We start from the raw sequence: 15,016 nt of genomic DNA on the forward strand, positions 1-15,016 counted from the left end.
TGGTGTATGTATAAGGAATGATATAATCATTCTCCCAACACAATTGAAAAAGAGGATATCAATCGACAACAAAAAAAAAGATTAAAAAAATGGGAAGAACTTTGCAAGTTATTTTTCTTTCTAGCTCTAGTCTTTGTGTCTCCATCTCTTTCAGCTGTTTCTCTTCCTCTTTCAACACGAGGAAGGTGGATCATTGATTCGAAAACGGGGCGTCGAGTGAAGCTTGTATGCGTGAATTGGCCTTCTCACACATAGAGCATGCTAGCAGAAGGCCTCAACCATAGGCCATTGAAAGAACTAGCAGATGAAGCAATCAAGTTGAGGTTTAATTGCGTGCGTCTCACATATGCAACCCACATGTTCACTCGCTACGCAAATAGGACGATTGAAGAGAACTTTGTCCTGTTTGATTTATAACAATCAAAATCTGGATTGGCTCAATGTAACCCGTTTGTGTTGAACAAGACCATTGTTGAAGCCTATGAAGCAGTTATTGACATGCTTGGGGCAAGTGGTTTAATGGTGATCGCTGACAACCACATTAGCCAACCGAGATGGTGTTGCTCTTTTGATGACGGAAATGGTTTCTTTGGAAATCGTAATTTTGATCCCCAATAGTGCTTACAAGGTCTTCGCTTAGTTGCTCAACGATTTGTAAACAAATCAACGGTATGTAACATTAAAGATTTTCTTAAATTCTCGAAAGTAAACCCAAGAATTTTGAAGACTAGAAATTATAATATTTCGATCAACAAAAATAATATTTTTTGTACCATTTAGGTTGTAGCCATGAGCTTACGAAACGAGATACGAGGAACAATGGAAAATTCGAATGATTAGAACAATTATGTTACGTAAGGAGTAACAACAATCCATAGTATAAATCCAGTAGTTTTGGTGATTGTTTGAGGTCTAAATTATGACAACGATCTTCGTTGTTTAAAGGAGAAGCCCTCGGCCGTAAAGACCTTAGACAACAAGTTGGTTTTCGAAGTGCGCTTGTATTCCTTTAGTGGAGATTCTGAGAGTAAATTTGTACGGCAACCACTGGACAGTATATGTGCAAATATCATGAATGGCTTTGTTTGGGGGAAAGAATACCCTGGACACGTGGAGGACAGCCATTGGTGCCCCAAGGTGACCATGAGTCATGCCCCAGCTCGGACCGCCGAGATCACCACCATTAGCGTTGACAGATACTAAGTATGAGGGCCGAGGTGAACCTGGCCGAGGTCCGACCAACCGGGAAGCTCGGTGGGGGCCGATGTGAGCTACTGTCAGCGGTGTGATTATCGGGTGTAACCGTCGGTCCCGAGATTACCGGGTGTAACCGTCGCGAGATTAGCTGGACGACCACCCATAAGTGGAGGACCTCACTCCGCGATCAGGTACGATGATTTCTGACCTCGAACTAAACTGGGAATCCGACCTATACTGACTTGATCGTCGGAGTGCTCACCTTTTTGTGCAGGTCCGCCCAAGTATTCAGATCGGTCCGGAGTCCGAGTTCGAGCGGCAATCTGAAATACACTGTTGTGCATATCCTTGCATAAACATTTGGCGCCGTCTGTGGGGACGACAATCTAAGTCATCTCAATTCTTTTAAACCAACACGCAAGCGAAAATGGTTCAACCCGTAAACTCGACCAATACGGCAGATCGAAGGACCCTAGCTGCCAGCGATGCCCACCAGAGGGAGGTCGGAGCAGCAGTGGTAGAGGGGCAAGGTCACGACGGCCTAGCAACAGAACCCCTCCGCAGGTCGGCACGAATCACCGCGCCTGTTCTACCACTTGCGCACCCCCCAAGGACATCCAAGGCCACCCGTGGCCGAGGTGGAACCTCTAAGAAGGACACCCGGGGTCCAGCCCCGGCCCCGACAAGTGAGAACTTGGACGCACTCTAGAGAGAAATGGAGGCAATGCGCACAAAAATGCGGTCCATAGAGGAAGTGTATAACGAAATGATATTAGCTGCAGGCGCAGGGTCACGATCTGAGAACCGAGTGACACGCACCGGCATACGCGAGCAAAGGGGTTCCCACCTCGGCCCAGTCGAGGAGGAACATGCCGAAGACAACGAGAGCGAGGGACACACTCGCCAGAGAGGAGACCTCCGTGAACACCTCAACAGAAAGAGAGGCTCATCTCTCCGAAAAGGACAATCACCATCCAGCTCACACAGGAGCTCCAACCAGCAGGCCGAATCCTCTCGCAACCCAGAAACTCCTGCAGGAGTGATTACAAGGGAGGAGTTCGACCAGCTGAGGGGTCAGCTCGACGCTCAGGTGGAGGCCTTAAAGGCCAAATGTGAGCAGAAAGAAGGTCCACTGAACGATGGCGACTTGAGAGAATCGCCCTTCACCTCGGACATTTTGGAAGCACCGATTTTAGGAACTTAAATAAGGCACGCCTGAAAGATTGCTTCCCACTGCCGAGGATTGATCAGCTCGTGGACGCCACAGCCGGGCACGAACTGCTCACCTTCATGGACGCCTACTCTGGGTACAACCAAATCAAGATGCATGTCTCAGATCAAGATCATACCGCATTCATAACAGACCAAGGTTTGTACTGTTACAAGGTCATGCCCTTCGGTTTAAAGAACGCAGGAGCGACCTACCAGAGAATGGTGAACAAAATGTTCGCCAAGCAGATCGACCGGAATATGGAAGTGTATGTGGACGACATGCTTGTCAAGAGCAAGCAGTCTAAGTCGCATCTCTCCGATCTGACCGAAGCCTTCGAGGTTTTGAGGACATATCAAATGAAGCTCAACCCAGCTAAATGTGCCTTTGGAGTCTCTTCGGGAAAATTCATTGGCGTCATGGTGAACAACCGGGGAATCGAGGGAATCGAGGCCAACCCCGAAAAGATTAAAGCCGTGCTCGAGATGGAGGCACCTAAGACGCTGAAGCAGCTTCAGTGCCTCAATGGCAGGATTGCGGCCCTGAACCGGTTTGTTTCAAGATCGACAGATAATCCTACGAAAGAAAGGGCCGTTTGAATGGACAGCGGAGTGCGAGCAAGCATTTCAGCAGTTGAAAAGTTACCTCTGCTCGGCACCTTTGCTCGCCAAACCCCTGCCAGGGGACAAGCTCCAGTTGTACTTAGCAGTGTCTGACAGTTTCGTCAGTTCGGCTCTAATCAGGCAAGAGGAAGCGCGGCAAAACCCGGTCTACTACACAAGCAAGGCTATGACCGAAGCCGAGACCAGATACCCTCAAATGGAAAAATTGGCTCTCGCTTTAGTCACCTCGGCCCGACGGCTTAGACCATACTTCCAAGCCCATACTGTGGTGGTGCTCACTAACTTGCCCCTAAAAAACATCTTCGATAAGCCAGAAGCTTCTGGACGCCTGATGAAGTGGGCAATGGAGCTAAGTGAGTACGACATCCAGTTCGAACCCAGAACTGCGTTGAAAGGACAAGCAGCGGCAGATTTCATAGCCGAGCTCACACCACCTTCCGAGCTGAGCGAGTCCGACCTACCGTGGACAATCTATGTCGACGGATCCTCCAATGAGAAGGGGTGCGGGGCCAGGGTGCTCTTGCTCGGACCAGGAGGCGAGAGATTTGAGTATGCCTTGCGATTCGGCTTCCGGACTTCTAACAACGAGGCTGAGTATGAAGCATTTATTGCCGGTCTGCGAATCGCTAGAGCATTGGGGGCCTCTTGTGTTAAGGTCTTCAGCGATTCCCAGCTGGTTGTGAGCCAGATCAAGGAAGAGTACCAAGCCAAAGACTCCCGAATGGAGAAGTATTTGGGCAAGGTTAGATCGCACCTCGCCCAGTTTCGAACTTACGAAGTAAGCCGGGTTCCCCGAGCAGAAAATTCTAATGCTGATGCCTTGGCCAAGTTAGCGTCAGCGTACGAGACCGACCTGGCCAGGTCGGTCCCCGTCGAGATCTTAGATAATCCCTCGATCTCAGAGCCAGATCTGATGGAGATCGGCGCTCCAGAGTCCTCATGGATGGACCCGATTGCGGACTTCATCAGGGGCAATTCACCACAAGACCCCAAGGAGCGCAGAAAGTTGGCCAGGCGAGCAGCTCGGTTCGTGGTCCGAGGTGGAGCATTGTACCGACGCGGCTTTTCCCTGCCTCTATTGAGATGCCTAACCCCTGAAGAGGGCCTGTACGTCCTCAGAGAAATCCACGAAGGAGTATGCGGCAATCACTCAGGCGCCCGGTCGCTGTCAGCCAAAGTGATCCGACAAGGATACTATTGGTCGACCCTCAGCCAGGACGCCAAGAAGTTCGTTAGAACTTGCGACAATTGCCAACGCTACGGAACCATAATCCACCAACCTCCCGAGCTGCTCACCCCCATCTCGGTCCCGTGGCCATTCGCGCAGTGGGGGGTAGATATCATTGGTCCTTTCCCTTTGGGCAAGGGTCAGACCAAGTTCGCTGTGGTTGCTGTGGACTACTTCACAAAGTGGGTCGAGGCCGAGGCACTCTCCCACATAACGGAATCCAGAGTCACGTCCTTTGTATGGACAAATATCGTCTGTCGCTTTGGTATACCAAAGGCCATTGTGACAGATAATGGGAAGCAGTTTGACAACGCAAAGTTCAAAGACTTTTGCAGCAAGCTTGGCATAAGTCACCTTATCTCGTCCCCCGCACACCCGCAAGCAAACGGGCAGGTGGAGGCAGTTAACAAGATCATCAAGCGAGGCATCAAACTTAGACTGGACTCCAAGAAAGGCAGGTGGGCCGAGGAGCTACCAGAGGTTCTATGGTCGTACCGGACCACCCAAAGAGAATCGACGGGTGAAACCCCGTTCTCCCTGGCCTTCGGCTCCGAAGCTGTAGTCCCGGTTGAGATCGGCATGCCATCTGACAGAGTAGAGCATTACGAGCCTACAGCAAATGAGGAAGAGCTGCTCCTCAACCTCGACTTGTTGGAAGAAAGAAGAGCAATGGTGCAGCTACGCCTGGCGGAATATCAAGGCAGAATGGCCAGACACTACAACGTCCGCGTTCGTCCTCGAACCTTCCAAGTCGGACATCTGGTCTTAAGGAAGGTCCAAACCCATGTGGGTGCCCTTGACCCGACCTGGGAGGGGCCGTTTGACGTAAAGGGAATAGTCCGACCTGGGACGTACCTGTTGGCCGATCTGAAAGGAGACGTCCTTGCGCACCCATGGAACGTAGAGCACCTGAAGCGTTATTATCCTTGAAATGCCGAAATGGTTTGCAATGGATCTGTAAAAACTGTTTCAATCGGAAATGTGATGATTTAATTTCATGATTCCGAGTTCGACCAGAAATTAAATGGGGCCACGGACTCCCACATGGTCACATTCCAGCAGTCGGTTAAAATCCAATCCTCCAAAACCTAAAGGTACGAGGTGCGATGCCAAAACCGCTGACGAACTTAACATTCAAACCTTCAAGGTAAAGGGGCGATGTGAAAAGTTCAAAATGATCAAGCCTTTGAACTTGAGGGTACGAGGTGCGATATGAAGAACAGCTACGGACTTAGGATTTTAGCCTTTTAACGTTTTTTAAGTTGAGGGTGCGATGTTAAAAAATCCAGAGTTGGTATAATGTATTGAATACTAGACAGAGATTCGAATTCACAAATTCAAGTATTTTTGAAGGCGCGACCTCAAAAGTACGAGGTGCGAGGTGACATTGGCTTTAGCTTAAAGGAAAAGCAAAGAAAGGAAGGCAACAAAGTAAAAACAAATGGGAGCTTCTTTATTGAATGGAGAGCAGAGCCAAGGCTTATAGACCTTGCAGCTCTGCCCTGACACTTACAAACAAAGGAGAAGAGAAGAAAGACAGAGAAAGGCCTCATGAAGGATGATGGCCTAAGAGCCTGCCTGAGGAGCGCCCTCCTGAGTGGTGCCGACCTGGTCCTCTTCGAGATCGGAGTAGTCAGAGTCAAGATCTCTGACATACTTATCCACCAACGCTTGGGGGCCAGGGGTGCCGCCAGGCCCAGACGCCCACTGCTCGGCATACCACTTTTTCAGACCACTGAGATCGATCTGAAGGTCAGGCATGTCGGAAGCAATGCTCTTCATGAGGAACTTGAAGCCCGCGTCAGAGAAGTCTTTGGCAAATCCATCGAAGTCAGGATGTTGCCTGAACGATTCCTCCAATAGGACTTCATTGCTGAGACGCTCCTTCGCCGTCTCCAGCTCGGCAGTCGCATGCTTCAGCTCCTCATCCTTCACTTCAAGCGCCTGGAGCATGTCGTCCTTCTCCTTCAGGAGTTGGAACTTCTCCTTCTCCAAGCCCCTGGTGATAGCATGGGCAGCTCGGAGCTGGGCCTTGCGTCTGTCCTCTTCCTTCTTCAGCAGCTCGGCCTTGGTATCCACCTCGGCTTTCAAAATTTCCACCTCAGAGTGAGCCTTCAGCAGCTCATCCTTCATGGTGGAGGAAGCAGCCTCCAAGGCAGCAAAGAACTCCTCTTTCTCCCTCGCTGCCAGAACTTCCCTCCCATCCAGCTCGGCCTTTACAGCCAGAGCCGATTGAATGGAAGCAACAAACGCCTGAGGAAAAACACCAAGAAGAAAATTAGACCGAGCTACCTGTTAGGTAAATTAAGCAAAAATGGAGACACCAGTCTTACCTCAGCGGCGTAGTTGATGGTCCTCTACAGAACGGACCCTGGGTCACTTACAAATTTGGACGCCCTCCTTAGGCAGCGGTCCAAACTTGCAGCCGAGATGCGGGACACCTGGTCCCTCACCCCAGAACTTGACGGCTCAACTCTGAACCGTGCCGTCACGTCGGACGTCCCGCCTATCCTGGCCTCAGGATCGTCCACCCGATCTGCGAAGCTCGCAGGCAAGACCCCACGAGCTCCGACCTCCAAAGGGGAGGTGGTCTTCTTCTTCTTCCTCCTTCGCTTCAGAAAGACTTCCTCCCTCACCTCCTTGCCCAAGGGCGAGACGTCCACCGCCTCGATCTGATCCCTGGGGCGCTTCTCCCTCGAAGGACCCCCAGAAGACTCCAGCTCGATCACTGGGGCTGGATCTTCCGAGGCTGGCCCTACCACAGCAGGAGTGGCAGGTTTCGAACTCTGGGCGGCCTCAAGAGCATGGGCTCGGCCCTTGGACTTATGTTTCACGTTACTCGCAAACTCGCAAACCATGGCTGCAAAACAAAGGAAAGAAATCAGCACAAAGTTAGAGGAAAATGAGGGGGTAGCGAGCTCGGCATACCTAATTCGGAGTTCGGCCTTGAGGATTCAATGGGACGAACTGCAGGGTTGTAATCTAGCAGCCCGGACTCAAGCAGCAGCTTGTCGGTCACCAAGGTTCCGACCTTCCTACCCCTCGAAAAATGCTCCTTGTAATATTTCAACGTGTCGAAGGAGGCTTGCGTAAGCTCGGGGACTGGTCGGATTGAAACTGCACGAAGACAAAATCTGAGTTAGACCTGAATGACAGGAAAGAAAATCACAAAAAGTAAGAACTACTCCGTACCTAGGTTCCCAAACCTAGTGGGAACGTCAAAGAAGGAACGACCTGACTCGTCCTTTGCAAGCCATTCCCCAGAAGCGTAGAACCACTTCCTCACCCATCCCTTGATGGAGGTCGGCCCCTTAACTATACCGCCTGCGCCTTTTCTTGCGCACATATAGAACCGACCAGGCTTCTTAGCTATCCTTTTCGCTTCGAAGCACGCGAGGAGCTGGTCTACGTCCAACAGCTCGGCCTCTTCACTGTCCCGAGCTCGTAGCCAAAAAAGGATGGCCAAAGCGAAAATGACACCCCACCCATTGGGGGCCACTTGAGCCGGAGTCAACCCAGTCCGGAAGAGAAATTCTTGGACAAAAGGGTGAAGGGGAAGCCGGAGGCCGTACTCAAACATTTTGAAGTAGAGAGTGACCCATCCCTCTGGAGGATTGTCAGCTCTCTCCCCCTCCTCCGGAATCCTAAGGAGGATGTTCTCAGGGATAGCGAACCCCCTACGAAGGGATCCGAGGTAGTGCTCAGGTATCCTAGAAGGGTATTTCAAACCCTGACCCGAGGTGGAGGCATCACTATCCTCCCCGTCATCGGAGAACCTAAAGTTTTCTATCTCCTCGAGCTCGGACTCTAACCTACGAGCTAAATCCTCATCGGATCCTAAGTTGCTGCTAAAAGAGGACGACATGGCAACTACGTTCGAAAGAGAAAGTGAGGGAAGAGACCGACCTACCAAGGGTTCGAGATGCCTTCAGATCGAACTCCAAGAATTCAGGAAACGTAAGGTATGACCTGAAGGGTTGGGGGTATTTATAGCTCGTGGAAAATTTCCCCACCGTACATGTGTAATCAACGAGCGGCTAGGATCCTCCCAGAGATCCGAAGCGTCGGAATATTTGAATATTCCGATGATAAATCCACCGCAACGGTTATGTTTTCCCACGAATAGGGAGTCGCCACGTGTCCGAAGTAAATCAAATGAACCTCTCTGCCAGGTCGAGATCGGACCAGACAGAGAGGGGGCCAATGTTTGAGGGAAAGAATACCCTGGACACGTGGAGGACAGCCATTGGTGCCCCAAGGTGACCATGAGTCATGCCCCAGCTCGGACCGCCGAGATCACCACCATTAGCGTTGACAGATACTAAGTATGAGGGCCGAGGTGAACCTGGCCGAGGTCCGACCTACCGGGAAGCTCGATGGGGGCCAATGTGAGCTACTGTCAGCGGCGTGATTATCAGGTGTAACCATCGGTCCCGAGATTACCGGGTGTAACCGTCGCGAGATTAGCGGGACTACCACCCATATGTAGAGGACCTCACTCCGCGATCAGGTACGATGATTTCTGACCTCGAACTAAACTGGGAATCCGACCTATACTGACTTGATCGTCGGAGTGCTCACCTTTTTGTGCAGGTCCGCCCAAGTATCCAGATCGGTCCGGAGGCCGAGTTCGAGCGACAATCTGAAATACACTGTTGTGCATATCCTTGCATAAACAGGCTTCATAGATCATGTCAGGTTTGTGATGGAAGGGCCAAACCCATTTCCTTTATTTGTTAGCGAGTACGGGTACGATCAGAAAGAGGTTAACGGTGCAGAAAATCGATTCATGAGTTGCTTCAAGGCTCATCTTGCACAAAAAGACTTGGATTGGGCATTGTGGGCTTGGCAAGGCATCTACTATTATAGAGAAGTTCAAGCAGAGCTTGCAGAAACTTTTGGAGTTCTTGACTCTAATTGGACTCAAATTAAAACCCTAACTTTGCAATGAAGTTTCAACTATTGCAGGCCATGTTGCATGGTAATTGTATTTAATGAATTTGAGTGTGTGTATATATAACGATCCCTAACAAGTAAATTAATATGAAAATAATTTTTTTAAACAATGCTAAATAGTAAACTATAGTTGGTAAGAGTAAATCACCATGCATGAAACTAAATATATATATTTTTTATTGCCAAGCAGATCCAAATTCCAACACATCATCCTCGTATGTTATGTATCATCCACAAAGTGGTCAATGTGTCCTAAACTCTAATGACAATAGAGAAACGTTTTTTAGCAATTGCTCTACTTCAAGTCGATGGAGTCATGGTGGTGATGGCACTCCAATTAAGATGACGATGACTGGTTTATGCTTAAAGGCGAACAGAGAAAGTCTTTGAGTATCTCTCTCAAGTGACTGTTTGGGTCAACAAAGTGCTTGGAGAGTTATTTCAAACTCTAAGCTTCATTTGGCCACCTTCACTCAAGATGGGAAAAATCTTTGCTTACAAATTGAAAGCTCCACTTCTTCCAAAATTATTACCAACTCTTGTATTTGTGTCAATGGAGAGCCAAATTGCCTCCAAGGTACCCAAAGTCAATGGTTCGAACTTGTTCCAACCAACACAATTTAATTGACTTTATATCTGCAAAATTAATATCGATAATGATTCATCATTTATTACTCTTTTGAGCAAAAAGAAATTTTAGCGTCACTCGATAAATCTGTACTTTGCTATTCCATCTCATGCATTTTACACATACACTATCATATTTATTGGACCCCCTCTTGTTCATAATTGAATCAAATTTCATTTTTGGAAAAGAAAAAACAAAGAATCATCAATTAAAATAATATTAAAAAGATCGTACTCTTTTTTGTATCATCAGGTTAAAACAAAAGGATGACTTTGGTCCACCATCATGTAGCACAACTCCTTATCTTTTTTTTTTATCTTTTGTTTTGTTTTTTTTTTGGTTGGTAAAAACGTCACCCCCATCTTCACCTGATTTTTTCCGGTCTAAAAAATGGTCATGATCTCTCATCATGAAGGATAATCTTCGTATGATAAACTATTTTGTGAAACGTCAACTTAATTTGTGTATTTATTCGCCACATTATGTCTGTACTAGTTTGAGTAGCTTGATCGAACTATTTGTGGTTGTACTAAAATAAATTTATCAACTACAAAAAAAAAAAAACTAGTAGAGCTAGGAAAAAGACCACGGTAGGAAGAAGGGTTGAGATGTATGCTCGGGATAAAGTCCTATTTTTTTTAATTGGATGCTATGTAGTCTCTTATAAGAATATCTTATTTGATAGGTGTTTCTTTTAGTTCCACAATTGTAGGAGTCGAAAACTGGAGTTGTAATTTTTAGAAAGGTAATAAATATCTTATTCACCGATCTAAGTACTGATTCAAGCTTCCAAGATATCAATAAATTAGGCTCAATTACTAATGTGATTGGGTCGACTTTCGTTTGGTGGGTTATTTTCTGTTTTTAGAAAACTTCTACAAAATGAAAGTCCATTTTATTTTTGTTGCAACTTATGGCTACCAAGCCTATTTATATGACATGATTGTTAGGTCTTGGAAGATTAAGAAAGAGAGCCTTTTTTTTTATAATGCAATTTATTAAAATAAAATATTTTAAAAATTAAAAAAATAAAATAAAAAATTATTATTATTATTATTAATTAAGAAGCCAGAAATGGTTACCAAACACATTTTTGTTTTCTGGTAATAAAAAAGAAAGAACAAGAAACAATAAGTAATTATCAACGTAATTGATCAATTTCTCTTAATTTAAAATTGAGGAAATGGGAAACAGTAAATAAAAAATGAGAAATAAGAAATAAGAAATGAGAATATTACCAAATGAGCTAAAAAATATTAAACATTCAAAATGTATAAAATAGTGGTGGAAAATATTTAAGAGCGTCATTAATCAATATGAAAACGACATTAATAAATAATTCAAATAAATTTAAATTCACCTCATCTCTAAAATATTATAAAATAAGAAAGTAATTAAAAAATAAGTGTTTTAATAATGTGTGTTGGAGGCCATTTATAACCTACCACGTGTCAACATCTAAGGAGACTTCATGCTAAGGAGTAATAAAGAAATTCAACCAACATCACTTTCAGATCAATATAAGTACTAATAGTTCGACATATGGTAGCCGAGCTAGTCTACATTTTGCCTATTGGTTGATCTATTTCAGGTACGAGCCAACCTTCAAGTACACCAGCAGACGCGTACACAACGAGGATGTCCCTGACAACATGTCATATTTTTCTAAATGTTGGGGAGTCGTTAGGATGCCGTTAAAAGCGCTATCGGAGTTAATCTCTATAAATAGAGACGTCTGACTCCCACGCAAGGTATGCGAAACTATTCTCACTTTGAGCAATAGATCGGATTGAGTACTAACTTGCTCGTCGTAATGCTAACCTTATTTTGCATGTACTTCGAACTTCGGCACACCTTATCCCATCTTCCCAGATTCCAGGCTTGATCATTTTTAGGATCAACCAAAGTGTTTTCCCATACATGTAAACACAGTTATTTTTCCTTCAATCTCTTCCTTTAACATTTATTTAGCAAAAAACAAAAAACAAAAAACAAACTAAAACATTTAAAAATAATAAGCCAAAAAAAATACTTTTCCAACTTGATTTTGTCAAAACATACCAAAGACAACAAATTCAATTGAATCTTATCAACAAAAATTTAGCTACCTTTTTCTTACCAAAAACTCTCTTTAAACTTATACCAAATTGGAGAACATTGAATCCACGAGGTAACCTACTATTTTTTCAATAATTCCATTAATTTATAAAATTTAGGTAATATATTTTCATGTATTCAATAAAAACATTAAATAAAAATGGACTTTTTTATTTTTATCGCACACCTTCGCAATAATGCTAATTTCTACCTGAACCTTTTTGTGTCTTTGAACATTATTTTTCTTTAGTAAAGAACTAATATAATTTTGAAGAACCAAATTTAATTATAATTTTCTGAATGTTTTATCTTCTTCGGTAATTAAATTATTTAACCACGCAATTTTAACTTTGATATCATTTTTATTATTAATTAATGGGTTATTTTGAATCACAAACAAAAAAAAACCCTTAATCACTCAAATTCAGAATTTAATTGTATAAATATTATTAAATAACGACGTATATATATTGTAGTATTATTCTAATTGACCCAGCTATAATGTTGAGTAAACTTTTTAAGAGTAGCAGTAAAAGGAAAACAATTGAAAAAAATATAGAAATACCTTTTTAAGGGTTTGTACGAGGGCATAGTATTTTTCACAACATCAAAAGTAGTGAAAAGAACTCTGTCACCGTAGTTAGGTGTGCTATGATTTTTGTTCCTTCTTGTGTCCTCAATTAGCTTCTCTTGTATAGCTTTATCAGCAGTTGATTATCTCTTACACAAATCCCTAGGAAATTTGTATTAGAGTTGTGATTAGGAGATTTGTTCACCTATAGGAAGTCATGTTCGTTTATGCAAGATTTGAGATCAAAATATTCGATAGAAAGGGAGACTTTGAGCTCTAGAAAGCAAAGATCATAGCAGTTATTGGACAACAAAGGACTGATAAGGCCATTTTTTTACCATATTCTTCCACTCAAGTTGATAACAAAAGAAGCAATATAAAATATTGAGTAAATTGCTAATAGGACAATCATTTGAAAACTCAAACCTGATTGAAATCAAATTGAATATATTTGATAGCAAAAAAATTGCAGAATTTAAATATTCAACAGCAGGTAGCATTTAATATGTAAATTTGTGAATGTATTCCATTAATCAACAATGAATTCTTGATTTACAAAGGTTCATATTTATAAACAATCTACTGCTACTTAAGCTATTAACACTAAACAAATATTAACAACAACCTTCATACATAATACAAAACTAAACTTAGTTATTAATATATGTATATATATATATATATTTATAATATAGTTTATTATTCTCTTTTATACATAAACCTTCGATATATTTTTGTAGTACAACATATAATCTTCAATCTATATTTTTGTTAGTACAACATATAATCTTCGATCTATATTTTTGTTATTACAACATATAATGTTCAATCAGTTTAGTATAATTTGTAGTGTAGTATGTAGCATGGAGGAGACACGATGTAGCACATACTAAATGAACCTATATCAATAAATCTAGTAAAATATTTAGCCGCTTATCTATTAGCACTCAATTTTTGCTGACCATCATAGATTTTTTTTTTCTTTAATATGCATAGGTTCAACCTTCGAATTATTCTATTTTGAAAAATTGAAATGTAGTTTCTAATTTTGCAAATAATTATTAGTTTTTATGATACTTTTGGAATTGCCCATTTTTTTATTTATATCATACTATTTCAAAATTTACATGAATGAGCAAAAAGCATCATGTTAAAGAACAATAATGGTACTCTGGTACCACTGAGTATCTACTAAATGGTATGATATTGTCCGCTTTGGCCATAACACGTAATTTATTATTATATATTAATAATATAGGTGTGTGTATGTGTTTCTTGGAATTGTATGTGCTATGTATTGTTTGTTCCTATTCCACTTATGTTCAAAAACATACCATAGATATATCCTATTCAAGAAACAAAAAACTTTTCTCATCCCAAATTTAATTAACTTCTATTTTTTTTAGATGAAAGACGGATTGAACATTAGTCTTCTATGTTGGAAGTTTCTTGACTTGGTTAGATTGTTAGCAACATTTATTTATTGTTCAACAAACTCTAACCGTTCGAACAACACATAATTTATTAACTAATAACCATGCTAAATTTATAAAAAAAATAAAATAAGTTTTCTAAGTTACAAAATACTTTGAAAATATTTGAATAGTGTATATATAAGAAATGTTTGAGATATCATTGTCCCAACACAATTGAAAAAGAGGATATCAATCGACAAAAAAAAAAAGATAAAAAAAATGGGAAGAACTTTGCAAGTTATTTTCTTTCTAGCTCTAGTCTTTGTGTCTTTATCTCTTTCAGCTTTTTCTCTTTCTGTTTCAACATGAGGAAGGTGGATCATTGATTCGAAAACGGAGCGTTGAGTGAAGCTTGTATGCGTGAATTGGCCTTCTCACACACAGAACATGTTAGCAGAAGGTCTCAACCATAGGCCATTGAAAAATCTAGCAGATGAAGCAATCAAGTTGAGGTTCAATTGGTGCGTCTCACATATGCAACCCACATGTTCACTTACTACAAAAAAAATAGGATGATTGAAGAGAACTTTGATGTGTTTGATTTAAGACAAGCAAAATCTGGATTGGCTCAATATAAGTCGTTTGTGTTATACAAGACCATTGGTCACATCCTGTCACATCTGACCTTCTATTGGTCAACCTATCACTACTGATCCATCGGTCACAGTGGTTGAAACCATACCTACTGTACAAAACCTGGTTTGTCCTACTGTTGAAACTATTGATACTACTATTGTACCTAATGATACTAATGCTGCACCTATTGATACATCTATTGAACGTATTATTATTGAACCCACCTCCCATGAATTAGATGTTGATGTTGTACCTTTGCGTCATTCTTCCAAACTAACCAAGGTACCATCATATCTCCGTGATTACCATTGCTCTCTTATTCATGGTATTCAACCTCCTGTGTATTTCACCAGACACCCTTTACATCATTATGTTTCCTATTCAAAGCTCTCTACGAGCCATTTTTCTCTAACTGTTGCTATCTTTGCCAAGTATGAGCCGACTTTTTATCATCA

General features: G+C 42.8%; 1 pseudogene; it reads left to right on the forward strand.

Annotated features, from left to right (window-relative positions):
- The first annotated feature begins 24 nt into the window (after positions 1–24).
- LOC148209120 (glycosyl hydrolase 5 family protein-like) lies at positions 25–9,838 on the forward strand (annotated as a pseudogene).
- The last annotated feature ends 5,178 nt before the right edge of the window (positions 9,839–15,016 follow it).

The sequence above is a fragment of the Momordica charantia genome (assembly GCF_013281855.1).
Source record: "Momordica charantia cultivar OHB3-1 chromosome 9 unlocalized genomic scaffold, Mcharantia_2.0 BLBB01000009.1, whole genome shotgun sequence".
Classification (NCBI taxonomy): Eukaryota; Viridiplantae; Streptophyta; class Magnoliopsida; order Cucurbitales; family Cucurbitaceae; genus Momordica; species Momordica charantia.